Below are 17,671 nucleotides of genomic sequence, written 5' to 3'. Positions count from 1 at the left end.
CTCCCAGGTTTAATGATAAACAGATGAACATCCTACAAAGTTCCCATCAAAAGTTCAGTATCTATGCCAGGACTCTTTCAATCAACGACTTTTTTTCCCCCTTTATGGAAACTTTTCTTTCAGGATTTTCAACTCTATGGAAAGGATATCCTTCTAGTAGGCAGAGGATAAACAGAGTAGATCTTAGCTGAGCAGTGAAAACCCAGAGAGGCAGAGGCCACAGACTTTTTAAAATCTAAGAGGCTCCAGGCTGCTTTGAACTCGCTTGAGTTTATGGAAGTACACTTTCATCAGTTAGAAAAATTAAGGGCATATACCTCAATAGATGTCTACTTATTTACAAATTATAAACTTGGGTCATTCTATTACCTACTACCTCCAGGAATGGTATGGTTTACAGTAACGTTCATCTTTAAAAATAATGCACGCAATTTCACATTTCTCTTTGCTAATTTAGATTTTTGTTTTTCGATTGTCCACTTCCGATCAAACTATGATTGTGTTTACTTTGCACAACATGAAGGGCTTTATGAGGAGTAGCTGAAGTACCAATCCTGCTCTTTTCTTACTATTTGCTATTCTAAGAACTATATCCAAACACTGGTCTTTTTGCACAAATGTTTTTAAGTCTCTTGTTCATTTTGTGGTGGTTGCTTCAGTTCAGACCACATAATCGGATCTCTCAATCCATCCAACTAAGCACACAGGCAAAACTACAATACATTTTCAAAGGTTCCAACATGGACCTTCTCCCTGGGGAAATGGCCAGGCTGACTTTAGAATGTACTGCATATTGCACACAATTCCTGGCCATCAGAGGACTGGAGAGGGTACCTGTGTCAATGCATCTGTGTATTATTTGTAAAACAAAAATAACATTTTTAAATTGAAAGCCAATATGCTTACATTAAAAAGTATGGAACCCTGAACGTGGACTACTGAGCTGGAATCCCTACTCTGCCACCTCTTCTTAGTGCATCTCTTTCCTCATCTGTGAAATATGGACAATAATAGTCCTACTTCAAAGAATATTTGAAAGGACAGTATGTGTAAAAAATATGCAAAATTCTAAAACAGTACCTGCCACCCAGTAAGTGTGTTGAGACGTCTAATAATAAATGAAAGAGTTTAATGGATAAACAGAAGATGTAATGTTTCCTCTTGGAACCCAAGCAGTTCATCTTTTACACTTTGGGGACTAAAGCTTTAAAGCAGATCTATCCAATAGAGCGTTCTGTATTAGTGCTACCCAATATGGTAGCCAATAACCACATCTGGCTATTGAGGATTTGAAAATGTGGCTCTTATTTCAGAGAAATTGTAGTTTTAATTTTAATTAATTTACATTTTAATACTCACATGTGGCTACCATATTGGACAGTGAAGCTCCAGAAGCTTCACTATTTCTGACACTCTAAAGGACCCAGCACAGTTCTGTAATTCATGTAGTTGCCTTCCAGAAGGTATGACTGCTTCAATGAGACCAAGCTAGCCTGAGTGTCTGGAGTGTAAAGCCATGGAATCCTCACCTTTACACTCCCTTTCTCTTGTCTCTTAGATGCTCCATTGTCACTGGCTCTTCCATCCCAGGAGGGGGCAGTGAACAATGCAGCCCCACTGGGTCAACATTATTGGAGGCCTCTACTTGGTGGCAGCCTCAGCCTGGCTTTCATTCCTAGTTGGGGTCTTGAATCTTATCTTGGGAAACTCTATGAATCCTGCCTTTGACCACTGTCTAGACTCCCAGGCCAGAGGCTGTCACTTTATTTGGCATCCTGGCCCTTGCTCCCAATTTGTAGATGACTGCCCATATTCTACAGATGAACCTCCACGTTAATCACTCCTATAATAGTTTCCTCCTTGGAGGCAACCAGAGCAGTGACAGTCTATTCTAGCGAATAGGACATGTCTTATCTCAATTTTCACTATGAGAGTATCTTATTTTTATACCATCATGCCACAAAGTGACTTCATTCAAAAACCATAATCTTTATAGTACTATCATATTTGCATCTAATAATATTACTTGGTAAATCATAAAGTCTAAATAAACTATAGTTATAAATACAAAAGCTTTAAAACATAATGAAAGCGTTCTCTAAACCCAACCTCCTCTCAGGCTGAGTTAGGTCTTTGCTTGTTTCAAAATTATTTGCATATGTTTTAATCTTTCTCTCCAGATAATGAGATCCTGGAAGGCTTGACTGATACAAATTCAGTCTTAAATGGTGCCAGACACATAGTAGGCATTCAATACATACTGGATGGATGAAGTTACACAGTGATGAATAATATGTTAATCCAAATAGAAAACAAAACGCTTTTCTCTGCTTTCCAAGATGTATGTTTATTTTTTTCCTTTTGCAAATACTCCTACATTCAGGAAAACAGAGGGATGCTAAATCTGACTTACTTATATTTTAGGAAGCCTGGATATCTACGTTGGTGATTCCTAGAGTCATAGCAATATGCCTTGTTGATCATAATACAGATTGACGACTTCTACAGAATGACAAAATGAAAGGAGAAAAGGGGCCATGATGGAAATATCAAAACCAAATTAAATACTGGAAATGAGTTAATGAAATTATATTATAGACTCAGCTTACCCAGAAAGGGCTTGTCCAAGGAAAGGGGAGAGAAAAAAATAAATAAATAATAAATTTTAAAAACCGTCACCACCAGAAGCAGCTGTCTCGTGTGAACCGCTAGATTGTTGAGCACATACTGTATGCATATTCATAAGGACCACAGGAAATTAAGCACCTTTGGAGCCTGCATTAAAACTCTTTCCTGCCAGCCAGTGCAGTGAACCAGTAACTAAACGGCCCCCTTGTGGCCCGGAAGAATTAATGCAGCCTCCAAAGGTGGGAAGGCTTTCCTTGGGGTGGGGGGTGCAAAAGCAAGGTGGGCAAGGGGTTTTGAGAGAGAAGAGTAGGCTGCCAAGCCATGTGTGAGAGTGTCACACCGGGCTCTGTTTTGTGGAAGGGAGGGAAATACGTCATTATCATCACTTTTTCTTTCCGGAGTCTGAAAAGGAACCCCAAGGTGGTGAATATTGCCATTCGTGCTAACGCTGGCCTAAGGAAGAACCAGATCAAATGAGCTCAGTTATTTACATTTAAAAATATCATTTAAGGGAATTTTAAAGTGTCTGAGAAGATGGATACACTGTGTTTGTTTTCTACATTAATGAGCTATAAAAAGAATGGAAGAGGCCATAAATACAGTATTTTGTAACAGCCTTTACTAAAAATGCTACTACTTGTATTTATCATTTATATCCTTGTATACAACCTCAAAATTGATTACACTTTAAACCGTACATAACTTGCTGTGTTTTTCATTTTGTGCTATGCTACAAACATTTTTATAACTCAGTTAATATATTCCATATTTTGTGTTCTTATTGATTATGAATATTTCTTTAGGGGATTTTATTGCTTTTAAAATAACAAATGTTAGGTATTAAAAAATAGAAAAACCTACTGCAGATTTTATATTTTTCTTTCCCCTGGTAATTCTAATACATACATTTTAGCACGAACCTAACCAGAATATCTTTTTCCATATCTTTTATACTTCCTCACACTAATATTATAAATCCATTAATATAGTGCATAGTAAAAGAATCAGATTTTTCGGATGAAACCCACCATTTAATGTGTTTGGCTTGAATTCATAATTCCCTCCTTCTACAATTAAAAAATTAAAGTGCCAAAAGATTATCTGCACGTAACATGGTTTTACATCAAGTATATATTATCTTTCCTAATTGCCATTTCAGTTTATAGGCTAAAATATGATTTATATATATGATATGATTTCACTATTAATTATCAAATTGAAAAAAAATAAAATCTCACATTATAAATTCTCCCCTGGAAATTAGTTTTATTATTTTTTCCATAATCCTATCACACAAGCTATAAGTGCATTGCGGCATGAACACTTTAATTTTTCCAGTTAGTTTTAAGCAAGCCCAGAGGTGAGGTTTAATAAGGATCAATGGCACTTTATCTGGGACAGGGCCTCTTCACAGCATGCAAATTACACAGTAACACTTAAAAAAAGAAATAGATTTAATTAAAAAAAAAGTAGAACCACAGGCTCTGGAAATTCAATTAAAGGATTTATGCAAAGGTTTGCTAGGTTTTTATATGCGGTTACTGCTTACATAATGAGCTTTTCATATTAAAAATCAATAGGTAATCTAGACTAGAAGATCATCCCCTTAAATACATTTTTGAAATCAATTTGAAAAATAGTCCATCAACTGCTGTGACTACTCTTGCTGCTTCGATTACACTAAAAGCAATATTTAGATTGTAAGACGTGCTATGGAATATCTATGCTTAGATATTGCTTTCAAGGGCTCTTATGCTTTTGAGTGCCTAAGACGATCACCTAGTAATTCAAGACTGTGTTAAATGTATAAATAATTTATTTAATTACCAGCAAAAGCTCCAGACGCAACTGCATCGCATTTATAATGGTTAAATAAAAGGGGGAAAAAGAGGAAAAAGGGAACTGAAGTAGGAAGGAAGGAAAGGAGAAGGGGGAGACGGGAGAAGAGGGAGGAAGAAGGTGGGAAATAAGGAAGGGAGGGAAGGAAAAAGAAAGAAAAAGAGAAACGAACAAAACAACCTTTTCTAAATTAGTCTTTGCTATCCCAGTTGCCTATTGTGTTGGCTACTTAGCCCTTAGAGATATGCATTTCACTTTAAAACTCATTTAGGTCTTCACCTGAAGAAGCAATTAGCTAGCTTATAAATTAAGCAGACTTTTCATCCTCCGTGATCATGGGGGCAGGTCTTGAAATGAAAACGAAAGTTGATGCTCCAGTTCTAACCAGTAGATTCACCACCTGTCTCACAGCCAAGATTTGCCTGGATTTGGTAACAACTAGAACACCAGATAGGATTCCAGGGGCAATTCCTGTCAACTAGGGAGTGCACATTTTACAGAGGAAGCATGGTAAGGAGTTGGTGGGGGGGTGGTGGGAGGGTGGGTAGAGGAAAGAAAAACCTAGGTAGGTCCAAATCTAAACTGTTCTCATTACCATAATAATAAGAGACACATTCTTCAATACCTCTTTGTCCAGGTTCATATTTTTAAAAGGTAGAGTTTTAAAAGGTAATCCCAGCATTTTGGGAGGCTGAGGCAGGCAGATCATTTGAATTCAGGAGTTCAAGACCCGCCTGGCCAACATGGTGAAACCACATCTCTACTAAAAAACACATAAAATTAGCTGGTGTGGTGGCACATGCCTGTAATCCCAGCTACTGGGGAGGCTGAGACATCAGAATCACTTGAACCCAGGATGTGGAGGTTGCACTAAGCCAAGATCACATCACTGCACTCCAGCCTGGGTAACAGAGAGAGATACTGTCTTAAATGAAATGAAATGAAATAAAAATATAAAATAAAGAAGTAGAGTGAGCAGTCTTTGTCCGTCAAGATGTCATGGCTCTAGTTATCTTCAACCCAAGTCAGCCTCGTTAAAACAGGCCTAAACTTTATAAAGGACCACCTTATAACAAACCAACACCTTATTCTCTTCTGCAAAACTCTGGGAAAAACTAAGCAAAATATTTACAAATCCCAATTTATCCATCTACCAAAAGCTCCTATCTCAGCAACACTAATATTTTAAGAAGGTGCTGATGCAGCCAATCTGGGTAACCAAGGAGAGCCCAAAACAGCACAAGGAGGTCCCTGCTCTCAATACACAAGGAGAAGAAGATGAAGACGAAGAAGCAGCAGTAGCAGCTTCCAGCGTCAGAGAAATCAATGATGTCTACATTATGATTTCTAAAGCAGAACTCTGGACATATCCTATTAATGAGCCAGCCTTTCTTCTGTATGTCCCTACAGCTATACTGAGGGAGATTTTAAGGACCAAGTAATGAACAGTGGTTTTATCAATCACAGATTTATGCACCTGACAAACACATTTAGAATGCCTAGGCTATGTTAGCACTGTTAGTTGCTCTGGTGGCTACAAAGATGAATCTCATAAACCTGGTGTGCCTAAATAAAGTATTTTTGTACATATGTTTACTCATTTTTAAAAATGTATCTGTAAGAAAAAACAAGCAAGGAACTGAAAAATAAGGTGCAGTATCTTGAAAACATGATGGATGCAAAGTGAAAGCACCAATCACAAAGAACCACATATTGGATGAGCCCATTAATGAGAAACGTCCAGAATATACAAACGCATGGAGATGAAGAGCAGACTAGTGGTTTGCAGACTAGTGGGGAACAGCTGAAGTGGATAAAGGGAGATGAAAACTACGGGGTGCAGGCTTTCTCCTTCAGGTAAGAAGACTGACTGTGGCGATGGTTGCACAACTCTGTGAATAGACTAAGCCATAGAATTGTACATTTTAAATGCATGAATTGTATAGCATGTAAATTATCTCAATAAAGCTGTCATAAAAAATAAAGTGCAGTTTACGAACTGTCGTTTGAGTAACAACAGCTTTAAAGAAAAGCAAACAAGAAAATCTAAAAGGGAAAAAGAAAAGCAAACAAGAAAATCTAAAAGGGAAGGAACCAGGATGAGGGGGTTGAAATCCTTATTTTCTACCCAAGTCAGTCTGACAAACGAGACATTTAAGCTTCCTTCATCTCTACAAAATTTCTTCTGTGATGACTGGTTTAGACAGTGCGTCGGGGTAAGATGTGCAAACGTAATGTATTGGCTTCCTATAGAAAAGCGCTAAAATCAAAATAAGCAGGGGATTCCTAAGGCATGAAATGAGAACTTTAGCATAAAATGTCCCAGGTTAGTATGATCAAAATGTCAAACATAAAACTGTTTTCTAACAATGTGAGAGGTGTTAGTAATGGAAGTTTGAACAATGTTAACACTTAAAATTTCAGCAGAACCATTTCAATCCATAAATGTGTAAAAGTCATTTTACAGGGTGCTTAACAGGCAAGACCAAGAGCTGTTATAAAAGAAGACGCCCTCAATGTCACTTCATTTTCTTTTATTCTTATTATCACATTTAAATCTCTCTCAAAGTGGTCCTCATAGGTAACTTTATTACATATTTCCAGACTATTCATTTCGAACAGAACTTCCTTCGAGGAATTAACAGGTAAAGGGACACCACTTTCTCCTCATCATCCCTGAATTAATACGGTAACCACGGAGCAGAGGAAAGGCAGCAAGGACTTGGCATGCTACACCACGCAACGGCTGGATCATCTTAGAGGTGACTCTTGTGGGCATTCAGAGGACCACCGGTGGGTTGCCATATCTTCGGCTAACACCTGACTGCTTACCTAGCAAAGACCTGGGAGTAAAGAGTAGGGTACACAGGGAAAATCAAGGTTGGGACTTGTTTAAGAGAATTAAAAAAAAAAAAAAATGCTCCAAATCAGCACTGGCAGCAACATTCTCATCTTTCCACATTTCTTTGGGAAAGGAGGGACAAAAGAATCACCTCTGACTCACCTCTGCTCACAGGTAAGTATATCTGCTCAACTGGGTGTTGGCAAACTTTGTCTGAGAGGGCCAGTCGGCCAATATTGTCAGCTCTTCATGCTGTGCTCTTATCTGTTGCAATTACTTAACTCTTCCCTTGTGATGCTGTATCAACAATACATAAAAAGGCCGGGCACGGTGGCTCATGCCTGTAATCCCAGCACTTTGGGAGGCTGAGGCAGGTGTATCATTTGCGATCAGGAGTTCAAGACTAGCCTGGCCAACATGGTGAGATCCTGTCTCCACTAAAAATACAAAAATTATCCAGGTGTGGTGCCACGTGCCTATATGCCAAGCTACTCAGGAGGCTGAGGCAGAAGAATCACTGGAACCTGGGAGATGCAGATTGCGGTGAGTCGAGATGGCATCACTGCACTCTAGCCTGGGTGACAGAGCGAGACTCCGTCTCAAAGCAAACAAACAATACATAAAGATGAGAAACACCATGTCCCAATAAAACTTTACTTAAGGACACTCAAGTTTCAACTTCGTGTAGTTTTCATACATCTTGAAATATTTTCTTTCATATTTTTTCAACAATTTAAAAATGTTCACTTGCAAGCTGCACAAAAATAGGCTGCAGGTCAGATTTGGCCCAAGGGCCCTAGTTTGCTTTTTCCTGTGCTAAACCACAGACTGGGCAAGAAGGGAGTAGCCCAGTACTCCCATCTTGATCTAAGATTTATTCTACGGATGCTGATAATGAAATGACATAATTTCTTTTTCGTTTTTTTGTTTTCTGTTTTTTTTTGTTATTTGTTTGTTTGTTTTGAGACAGAGTTTCAATCTTGTCACCCAGGCTGGAGTGCAGTGGCACGATCTCGGCTCACTGCAACCTCTACCTCCCAGGTTCAAGCGATTCTCCTGCCTCCGCCTCCCAAGTAGTTGGGATTACAGGCATGTACAACCACGCCTGGCTAATTTTTGTATTTTCAGTACAGAAACGGTTTTGTCATGTTGGCCAGGCTGTTCTCAAACTCCTGACCTCAGGTGATCCACTTGCCTCGGCCTCCCAAAGTGCTGGGATTACAGGCGTGAGCCACCGCACCCGGCCCATAATTTTTTTCAATGTAGCAAAACTTGAGGGCACATATTCCAAATCAGGTATACTTTAGAGATCAGCAAGATAAATTAGTTTCTACTAACAGAAATTTATATTCTAAGTTTTCTAATGTCTTCCTTTAAAAAGAACGACCCAGGCCCCAAACTTTTTCCTTATTTAAGACAAGGGCTTTCAGAATTGATAGCCTTGGAATATGCAGCATTTGGCTTATGAGATAGGAGGATGACCACATTCCCTCTGATCCTTGTTAGTCATTCCATCATTAATGAAGTAGGTCACAGGAATGCAGCATGCAGCCAGTTCCTTGTATTGATGCTTCTAGGTGGTTGTGGTTTTAATTTAAATTATGTACAGAAATAGGTATTTACAGTGTTACTTTTTCCTGTTTTGACCTTGATTTTTCACCAACTCTCTGACTACTGTAAGCATAGGCACCTAAAAAAAAATGTGTGGGCAAATTGGCATTGTAATACCCAACTGAAATAACCAAAGGCAGGTCTTCACTGAATAAAATGAAACATTGGAATTAGGTGACATTTCTAAAGAAGGATTTTGCACTAACAGTATTTGAAGTATGTGTAGAATCAAAAACTGATAACCATTATCTGGGATATTTTGGTGAACAGAAATAAAAATTGCAAACTGGTGCATTAAAATGCTTTAAAAGTTTATTTAATGTGTACATAAATCTACTTCATGATATTACACCACTCCTTGGCAGGGAAAAATAGTCATTGTTATTTTGATTAAGAGAAACTCCAGCCTTAGTTCAGGCCAAATGATGTTCAGGGACTAGGGCTTATATATTTTTATCTTCCAACCAATGTGGCCCAAATAAAGATTTTCAAATACCATGAGACAATTACCCTAACATAAATGTGTCTCAGTACAAAGTCACAAAAGAAAAAGGGCAATAAAAGAAAAGGCAAGACATTCAGCTATCACTGCAGAGATTTCATGGAGGATGAAAAGATCTGAGATCATCACATCCCAAACCACCACAACTAAAAGGTGCTGGTGAGAAAAATCCAGATGATGGAGAACATCTTCCTATGTTCAAGCTGGTAACTTCCAAGAAATACTGCACAGGACTGTTCCCCATTTGAAGCAAAACTTAATTAGCATTTGTAAACATTCTACCAGAAAAATGATGTCAGAGACACCTGTTGCATTCGCAAAGCATCCTCACCTCCAAGGGTTACCCAGAAGCCCTGTGAAATCTGTATTCCATATTTGCATCAGAATGTTTATTAGCAGCTCATGAATTGGCAGGACAGGGAAAAGCAGATTCTGAATGAAGAATCATGCCTGACTGTCCTGTAGCTGCCAACACTGGTCAGTGTTCTGCAACTTGAGGGCCTTCTCTCCAACATTCTTTTGACTTTTCCCTCTTCCCTGTTGGATCCTAGAAGCAACAAGACCGCTGCGGCTGGAAACATCAAATCTGCATCCAGGGTAGGAAGAAAGGAAGAGTGAAAATACCGGCAATGCCACACCATTTTATACAAAGCAAAAGGTATTCAAGGAAACATGCTGTTGGTTTCTGATTTTACTTGTTGGCTAGAACCTGTCACAGAGCCATCCTCAGTTCCTAGGGAGCCTGTGAAGGTGGGTACAGTATCACCTGTTCCAGCCTGTATAGTAGAAGGTAGGCAAAGGCACCTACCACACTGGACAACAGCAGGGGGTCTTGCTGGCCGGGCATGCCGACTCATGACTGTAATCCTAGCACTTTGGGAGGCCGAGGTGGGGGGATCACCTGAGGTCAGGACTTCGAGACCAGCTTGGCCAACATGGTGAAACCATCTCTACTAAAAATACAGAAATTAGCCAGATGTGGTGGCAGGTGCCTGTAATCCCAGCTACCTGGGAGGCTGAGGCAGGAGAATTGCTTGAATCTAGGAGGAGGACGTTGCAGTAAGTCAAGATTGTGCCACTACACTCCAGCCTGGGCGACAAAGCAAGACTCCGTCACACACATACATAGATACATACATACATAGATACATACATACATGCATAGATACATACATAGATACATACATAGACACACACATACATCAATACATAGATACATACATACATACATACATACATATACACATACATACATATATACATAAAAATAAAAGAGTGGGGTCTTGCTTCCCCATCAGGATGAAATCGTAGAGGGCAGGAAGCATGGTTAGTTATTTCTGGTTATCTCCAAAGTCAAAAACATAAAGATCTTGAGGGGGAAAAGGTACATGAGAATCCAAAGTGATTTTAAACAAACAACAGTACATCAGGTGCGGCAAAGATGTACTATGCCCCACTTCTTCTTGGGCACATGGTTACGCTCTATTTCCTAGCCTCCTGGAGTTCACAGATTTGTGCCACACCAGGTCTCATCCTTAAAATGCTCCACCCATGGTCCTGCAAATTCCTACTTCTTCCACCAGCTTCATGCAGACAACAGCAGGGCAGCCCTGGAAGCCATGTGTGTAAGATGGCTGAGCCACAAGACGAAAACAGCTTGAGTCCCTGGGTCACCACTTGGAAGAGAACAGCCTGCTAATTGGCAAGAAACATTCTGGATCTTATATAAACAAGAAATAAACTTCTACTATGTTTGAGCCACGGTGCACGGGTGTGCTTATTTGTTATAGCAGCTAGCATCACCTTTAATAATATACCAACTTAAAATGTAGACCTCTTAGCATCCCTGAGCATTTCAGTCACATCTTATTGGCTCTATCTAATCCCAGGTTACAGGTATCTCTTTGTTTTAGATCTGTTTAGGAAATGACCGAAGGATCACCTCTAGGAGTCACCTGGCCCTATGGCTGGCTAGGGAAACAGGGAAAATATGCCTGATAACATTTCTATAAACTGAGAGAAAAAAACACAACCCACGGCCCAGCCTGGGCATCCATGATGTAGGCAGAATCCATAGGCTATTCCCCACCATCTGCGAGGTACTCAGACATGTCCTGGCAGCCTGCTATGCTTTTTGAGTTTGTTTTTATAACCTCTATTAACTAGACCCCTTTTATCCAAAAGCCCCTTCTGCACATCCCATGACATGCTTCCAGGGAATGTCTAGTCTAAAACTGAATGGGTAATTTATAACAGCATCATCACCCTGCACTGTGGAGCCTGTCATCTCTGTTTCAGAACATCGGTCTCCCTTCTGCTCACTTTCTGTTTGCCTTCAGCCCTTCTCCAAGTGCTATTGTGAAGAGATGCCTTTGGTAGCTTAAAAGTTTGGCTTTGTAACTTATACTCAGCTATATTTTCCTCGCTCTGTTCCTAGATGGAAAACAAATTGCATGAGGGAAATGTCTTCATAGTACCAATTCTTAAATATTTTACAGGCAGATATCTTGGTGGGTGGTTTAGAGGCTCAATTATGTTTCTCAGGAGAGGGAATAAATATCCCTGATGGTTTCCATAACAAACCTGTGGTGACTCCCTGCAACTTAAAACCTGAGGTATTGGCCAGGCGCAGTAGCTCACGTCTGTAATCCCAGCACTTTGGGAGGCCAAGGCGGGCGGATCACAAGGTCAGGAGATCGAGACCATCCTGGCTAACATGGTGAAACCCCGTCTTTACTAAAAATACAAAAAATTAGCCAGGTGTGGTGGTGGGCGCCTGTAGTCCCAGCTACTCAGGAGGCTGAGGCAGGAGAATGGCATAAACCTGGGAGGCGGAGCTTGCAGTGAGCCGAGATCGCGCCACTGCACTCCAGCCTAGGCGACAGAGCGAGACTCCGTCTCAAAAAAAAATAAAAATAAAAATAAAACCTGAGGTATTACCATCTCCCTCTGAAATCTGTGACTCAATGGCATTTGAGTGTTTAAAAACGAGTAAGGCCAGCAAGGCTGAACAAGGGTTACAACAAAATCAATCTATCCATCCATCTATCAATCGAGAGACTCAAAAAAGATAGCCAGGTCAAGTCATTCAGAACTATCGGTGTAAGACATCATCATACCAAAAGTTTCGCTCTTGAATATACTTTTGGGGTAGAGGGCGTCACAGGTTAAAAAGGGAAACCTTTTAAAACGTTAGCTTCCCCAAAAGAAAGACCCACAGAAGATGTGTTATTATAATACGGAATTACATTGCATAGTGTTGCTGAAATCAGAATACAGAATGTTGCTGTATCCCACTCCAACTCATTTGATCCAACGACAATTCTTTGGAGTAAGTACTATCATCCCTCCTTTGCAGATGGGAAAACTGAGGCTCAAACAGGTACAGGAACTAGGTCCAGGACCTAGTTAGTATAAATCAGACATGGGATTTGTACTAGGTCTTTATTCCAAGTCATGTGCTTTTTCCACTTACCCTAGCGCTCCCTGTAAGTATCAAGCTACAAAAAGGGAAGGCCTGAAATCTCTTCTAAGAGGGCCAACAATGTATCATGAGATGACCCTTCCAAGAACTGCATTCCTTGGGATGGGTGGAAGCAAAAGGATGGATCTGGAAACTCAGTGCAAACTCTGATAGGTGGTGTTCCTCTGTGCACTTCTCCTTTTTGCCATTGCAATCATACGTGGCGTTAAGGTGACAAGGGAGTGGGTATGAGGAGCTAGCAGGCTGCACAGGAGGAGCCTCACAGTCTGGAGTCCAGTGTTCTGCTCACCAAGAAGCCACCAAAAAAAAAGGCAGCCTAGAACAGCATTCTAAGCTAACAAAGTGCATCCGGTTTCTAGAAAAGAGAAGCTGAGCAGAGAACTGGCAGAAAGCCACAGAATAGTAAAAGTAGTGAAGATCCGGTGGAAAAGTAATTCCTGAACTCCCAGAGGCCATGAACATTCCCAGAGGGCAATGAGGACACTCAGAAAGGTCAGTTTTTGATTGGTGGCTTGGACAAGAGCAGAGACAGTTTTGAGTTTTGTTAAACAGTAAGGAAAGTAGACCAACAGAACCCCTCCATCCCCAAGACCGTCCATGTGTAAACAGATGTCAGAAACACACAAAAAGACAATGAAGTGAGAAAGCTGGAAAGAAGCCAGGGTGATCAGTACCACCGGGTTTGGAGTCATTTTAGATCCAGGAAGACAGGGCACCTAAAATCTTCCCCTATGCTTCAGAGCATTGTATGAAGTATGTTTTCCAAACTCTAAGGAAGGAAGAAAAAAAAGTTTCAGTGCTAGAATGTCTATTTCAAGCTTTTATCAGCACTAATTTCAGTCCGTTTTTTCCTTATAATTCTGAACAGAGGGAAAACAGACATTAATTAAGCAAAGCTTTATCTCTTTCTACTCTAATGAAAGCCAAGTTACAGTTATATTTTCCCAAGATTTTTCTCTACTTAATGAAGACATTATCCCCAAATTTTCAAAGTCATTTTACAAAAGAGCATTCAAGAGACATTAAAGTCCGTTTAAACTAAAAAGTCTTTTTGAAGTCAATAAACAATAAAAGAACAATGAAAAGAGGTCCTTTGATCCTGCCTTAGTCTACAGTCTTCTATTTTAATCTACTAGATGAGTAAGTCTCGTATTCAGACATTCCTCACCTCTAGAATATAGTAATACGGCTTGAATGGATCGTTTTATAATTCTCTCCTTAAAATATGTGTATATATGTGCATGTGTGTATACATGTATATATAGACTATGTGTGTATATGGGTATATGTATCATACATACACATACACGCATATCTAATTAACATGGATGGTGATCAGTATAAAGTCCTCTGCTAGAAAGGGGAAATGTTTTAAATTTACTTCCAACCTACCTCTTTTAAAAAAAATTTTTTTTAAGAAGAAAGAAAATGGAATCTTTGGCTTTGAAATTCATGACAAGATCAAAGACTATAATGCACATAGATTTTTCAAGGTATACATTATTAATAACACAGGCAAACACATAACTAATCAATCGCATGGACAAGAGATAAGGTACGTTTGTGTCCCTGCAGCTCTGTGAATAACACCATGCACGGCAGGGATTGGCATCCCTCTTCAAGATCTGTTTACTTTACCTGGGTATTACATACAACCCAATTATTTCCTGTCCATGCTACAATGGTGAAACTGTGTGATACAGATGGAAGAAAAAAAAATTTTTTTTTTTTTTTTTTGAGATGGAGTCTCGCTCTGTTGCCCAGGCTGGAGTGCAGAGGTGAGTTATTGGCTCACTGCAACCTCTGCCTCTTGGGTTTAAGTGATTCTCCTGTCTCAGCCTCCTGAGTAGCTGGGATTATAGGCTCCCACCGCCAAGCCCGGCTAATTTTTCTATTTATAGTAGAGACAGAGTTTATAGCAGAGACAGGGTTTCACCATGTTGACCAGGCTGGTCTCAAACTCCTGCCTCAAGTGATCCACCCACCTCGGCCTCCCAAAGTGCTGGGATTACAGGCGTGAGCCACCACACCCAGCTGGAATATTTAAAAAACAACAACAATAGCTTAATATACCACATGTGTCAAAATGTATCTCCTTATGTGTTAGCCTCTTTTGGCTGAGATGAAATTCACATAACATAAATTATTACAAAGTGTACGATTTCGTGTCATTTAGTACATTCGCAGTGTTGTAGAGCTATCACCTCTATCTAGTTCCAAAACATTTTCACCACCCCAAAGGAAACTTGTACCCAATGGTCCAGTGAGCACAGTGGCTTGTGGCTCATGCCTGTAATCCCAGCACTTTGGGAGGCCAAGGTGGGTGGATCACAAGGTCAGGAGATCGAGACCACCCTGGCTAACACGGTGAAACCACGTCTCTACCAAAAATACAAAAAATTAGTTGAGCGTGCTGGCGGGCGCCTATAGTCCCAGCTACTCGGAAGGCTGAGGCAGGAGAATGGCAGGAATCCAGGAGGCGGAGTTTTCAGTGAGCCGAGATCACGCCATGGTACTCCAGCCTGGGCAACAGAGCGAGACTCCTTCTCAAAAAAGAAAAAAGAAAAGAAAAAAAAAAAAGAAATGTGTACCCATTAACAGTCATTTCCTACTCCCCTCACCCCCGTCACCCCGGAAACCACCAATGTTTCTGTATTCTGTCTTTATGAATTTGCCTACTCTGCATATTTTATATAAATGGAATATCAAATGTGACCTCTTGTGTCTAATGTGTTAGCCTCTTTTAATTTAAAAGTAAGTCAAGCCCAACAGAACACAATTCAGACTCTAAAGATCAGTTATTCAGAAAAATTCATGAAACACAGAATACATTTTTAAAAATAAGTTGATTCCACTACTGGTGCCCTCTAACGGTGGGTATTACTTACCTGGACAATTAAAAGGAAATAAGCTAAATTTACATACCAAGGAGCATTCACAAGGGAGTAAATTACTAAAACAGGTTTTATAGGTGGAAAGTATGAACATGTTCCTGAAAAGCATGTTAAATTCAGAGATGATGGGTCCATGTGAGTTACTAGTGAAAAGGTATCATTCAGGGATATTGCCCAAAATTTCAACTTGTGGTCATGTGATAAAAACAGACAGTTCTTTAACAAACTCTCCCCCAGGCTGGGTGTGGTGGCTCACGCCTGTAATCCCAGCACTTTGAGAGGCCGAGGCGGGTGGATCACTTGAGTTCAGGAGTTCGAGAGTGGCCTGGGCAACATAGCAAGACCCCATCTCTTAAAAAAAGAAAACAGCAAAAGACAAATCCTCCCTCAGGGCCACATTCAGAAATGGTAAAGAAGGCTGAATGGTTTTAAGTCTAAATCAGTATGATTTCCAACCAGGATTATTTATCTGCCTTAGGAATAGGAATTTTTATAATTCTATGACACGATTTGTCTGTGTCCCCACCCAAATCTCATCTTGAATTGCAGTTCCGATAATTCCCATGTGTCATGGTAGGGACCCAGAGGGAGGTAACTGAGTCACAGCCATGGGATCTGCCTGTGCTGTTCCCTTGATAGTAAGTTTCACGAGAGCTGATGGTTTCATAAAGGGCAGTTCCCCTGGACATGCTTTCTTGCCTGCTGCCATGTAAGATGTGCCTTTGCTCCTCCTTTGCCTTCTGCCATGATTTTGAGTCCTCCCCAGTCAGGTGGAATGACTGAGTTCAGTAAACTGCTTTCTCTTTATAAGTTACCCAGTCTTGGGTATTTCTTCATAGCAGTATGAAAATGGAGTAATACGTTTTATTTCTTCTTTCTCTGATTCTCCTTACTGAGAGTCTAACATGTCCCCAGATCAGAACAGAGAGTTGCAGTGGCCCTGTCTTCAAAAAGGAGACTGAATTCCCTTCAGGAATGAAGCCTCCCAGGAAGAATTGTTGCAGGGTTGGGGGCCACATAAGAAACAAGGCAGCAGCTCTGGATTTACAGAGGGGGAAATGCAGACAGATCTGCCTTCTAATCCTGACTTGCTTCTGAAATAGCCTCTAACCTACACCTTTACCTTCTAGAAAACAGGGACCCCTTGAAGGATCGCCATGAAGATTCAAGGAAACATGGCACATGGTAAGCATCCAATAAACCCTAGTAGTTTGTGATACTAATTGTATTCAGTCAATTGGTCAAGGTGCTTTCTGTGGACTACTGGAAACTGAGCATTAACTTTTGGCCAGGCTCTCCATTATCTCCCTGCCTCTCTACCTCTATGCCTCCTTCTCTCTCTTCCTCCTTCTCTCTCTTCTTTCCTTCCTCCCTTCCCCCCCTCCTCTTTCCTTCTTTTTTCTTTTTGCCTCCCTCCATCTCCCTATCATCCTCCATCTCCCTCTGTCTCTCCCTCTCTTCCTTCCATCCTTCCCTTCCATTCTGCTTAGTATTAGACAACCCAGAGCATCCCTTGTCCACAACACTAAGCAACAAGCCTTAGGTCTCAGTGTTCCTCACGCCACATCTCTCTGAGATGAATGGGTCAGAGCCCTTCCCACATCCTGACCAGTTGTCACTGGTGTGGCTGTGCTCTGATCAGCTTCATCTACTTTTCAACAGCCCACTGCCTTGCCTGTACTAGGTCCTGACCTCCAGGTCAACAACCTAAGATTTCTGTTCCCTTGGAGAACGATGCCCTTAATGGGATGGCAGCTCCACCAGCAGTACAAACTGAACATCCTCATCCTGAGCCCCAAAGGTCCATACTAGAAAATTAGGGAAGTTTCGCTCACCGTCTTAAATTACCAGGTGATCATTTGCAAACAGGA

The 17,671-nt window shown here is 40.6% G+C and overlaps 1 protein-coding gene and 1 long non-coding RNA gene across 3 annotated transcripts in view; one reads left to right on the top strand and one right to left on the bottom strand.

Annotated features, from left to right (window-relative positions):
- WWOX (WW domain containing oxidoreductase) overlaps nucleotides 1-17,671 on the bottom strand; it is a 1,120,883-nt gene that overhangs the window by 734,273 nt on the left and 368,939 nt on the right. The window lies entirely within an intron of this gene.
- LOC140711698 (uncharacterized) lies at nucleotides 4,872-13,355 on the top strand. The gene is made up of 3 exons (XR_012092981.1): nucleotides 4,872-4,977; nucleotides 9,974-10,080; nucleotides 11,006-13,355. It is a non-coding gene; the product is annotated as an uncharacterized lncRNA (long non-coding RNA).

This window comes from Chlorocebus sabaeus, chromosome 5 (genome assembly GCF_047675955.1).
Source record: "Chlorocebus sabaeus isolate Y175 chromosome 5, mChlSab1.0.hap1, whole genome shotgun sequence".
NCBI lineage: Eukaryota > Metazoa > Chordata > Mammalia > Primates > Cercopithecidae > Chlorocebus > Chlorocebus sabaeus.
The sequence above is the reverse complement of the archived record's forward strand: the minus strand, read 5'-3'. Positions and strand labels throughout refer to the sequence as shown.